Source organism: Triticum urartu, chromosome 2A (assembly GCF_056163025.1).
Source record: "Triticum urartu cultivar PI428250 chromosome 2A, HENAU_Tu73, whole genome shotgun sequence".
In the NCBI taxonomy this organism is placed as follows: Eukaryota; Viridiplantae; Streptophyta; class Magnoliopsida; order Poales; family Poaceae; genus Triticum; species Triticum urartu.
The window spans coordinates 50,058,918-50,060,796 of NC_141874.1; the positions used below are offsets into that span (position 1 = coordinate 50,058,918).

The window sequence follows — 1,879 nt, forward strand, 5'->3', positions numbered from 1 at the left end:
ACTCCAGAAAAAAATCAAATCCTTTTTCAAAAAAATCGAAATGATAAATCCTGAACGTTCGGTATTTAACCATGGCAAATGAACGTTTCCGATGGCAATTCTCGTGATGCAAGGATGACAAGTTCGTTGACACGCACGGCAATTTTCTGGCAAAAAATAGACCAAAGCACGAACTTGCCATGCTTACCAACTAAAGTTGTCATCCTCGCGTCACTAAACTTGTCCCAAAACATTCGATTTGCCATGATGAAATCCTGAGCGTTCGGGAGTTATCGAATTCCAAAAAAAAAATCCTTTTCTAAAAATTATCACAAATTTAATAAAAGCTCGCGTTTCAAAAAATGTTGACAATTTTAAAAAAATGTTTGTGTTTTCAAAAAAATATTCGCAAATTCAAAAAATGTTCATGTTTTCCAAAAACATTGTTCACAATTTCCGAAGATGCTTGCCCTTAAAAAATGGTCGTACTTTCGAAAAAAATGATGCATTGCTCATGCTTTTTCCTAAACCCAAATGAAAATAATGAACACTAAATAACCGAACCACTACAGTTCTGATCCGCTACAATTGCCCGCTTAGTATTTTAGCAAGAGCAGTCGCTCACTCATTGACAGTATTGCTACGCGGGGTGGCCCAGTAGGACGCTGCTGCGTCATGGTGTTGCTGGGTTTTCGTAATCATTTTACTCCATCTGTTTCAAAATATTGTGTATTTGTTTTTTAAAATGTCAAACCTTTTTAAGTTTGACCAGAAATCGTTACATTCATCATGAAATGAATTTCTATTTTCTTTCTATTTAGTATTGTCGAATTTTGTATCACGGCCTGCGGACAGAGAGAATCGTGTTTGTTTTGGGCTAGGAATAAAATAAATTACTCCACCTGCTATATGTTACTAATAGATTAGCCTGTTAGGTTAAGCTAGGGCTCACATGAGCAGATGATTAGCCAATGTACGCACTAAGCACTGCAGTACGGGATAATTTATCATTTGATTTTCAAGAAAAAAAGATGGTGGTTCAGTAAACTGAACTGCAACTGCATGCTGGGCCTTCAGAGCTAGTAACTGTAGCCCGGGTAAATGTAAATGCCTCCCACAGCTTCACTGATGTGGTAAGAACTTTTAGTACGTACTCCCTCTGTAAACTAATATAAAAGCGTTTAGATTACTAAAGTAGTGATCTAAATGCTCTTATATTTGTTTACGGAGGGAGTACTACCCGGTCACAGAAGTGCTCTGTTTGTCTTGTCCTGATGTAAGTGGAGATTCAAATAAAATTTTCGAAAACTGAAGCCACCACCCAAAGCATTGTGTACCTTCAAACCTTTCAAACTTAACATCGCAGAAGAAAAGAAGGAGGTTCCAAATTTTGAATCACGCCTTCTTCAGAGAGATAGAGAATCTTTTTTTTTTGGTGAAAAGATAGATTTTTCTTTGAGGGATTTGTGAAAAGATAGTTAGAGAATCGTGTGAGTCTTGGGCTCAGATAGAGAGCCTGCTGTATATACGCGCCTAGGCCAGCCAGATCGATGGGCCTCACTGACCGGCCGGCCGGCAGCGTAGGAAAGGAAAAAGCCTGGTCGATGCTGAACCGACGTGAGAGAAGGCCGGCAGCGTCTGAGAACGACGAAGCAATTTTAGTCCCACCTCGGCTAGCTACGAGGGGCTGGGTGCAGAGCTCGGCTATAAGAGGGAGGGGGGCGCCCACGTTGGGAGGCATCTTTGCGCTTGGGGCAATGACGCAGCTAGTGAGGTAATACCGAGGCGCGTCAATTGCTGGTTGAAAACTATTTCCAAACCCCCTCTTTGGCACTCCCTCTGTGGTGGGCCACTGAGAATTTCTGAAAGGGCTCCTTCTCCTTCGGGACTGGGTAAAGCC

At 41.4% G+C, this 1,879-nt stretch overlaps 1 pseudogene; it reads left to right on the forward strand.

Annotated features, from left to right (window-relative positions):
* Positions 1-1,718: 1,718 nt before the first annotated feature.
* Positions 1,719-1,879, forward strand: LOC125541956 (U4 spliceosomal RNA; annotated as a pseudogene).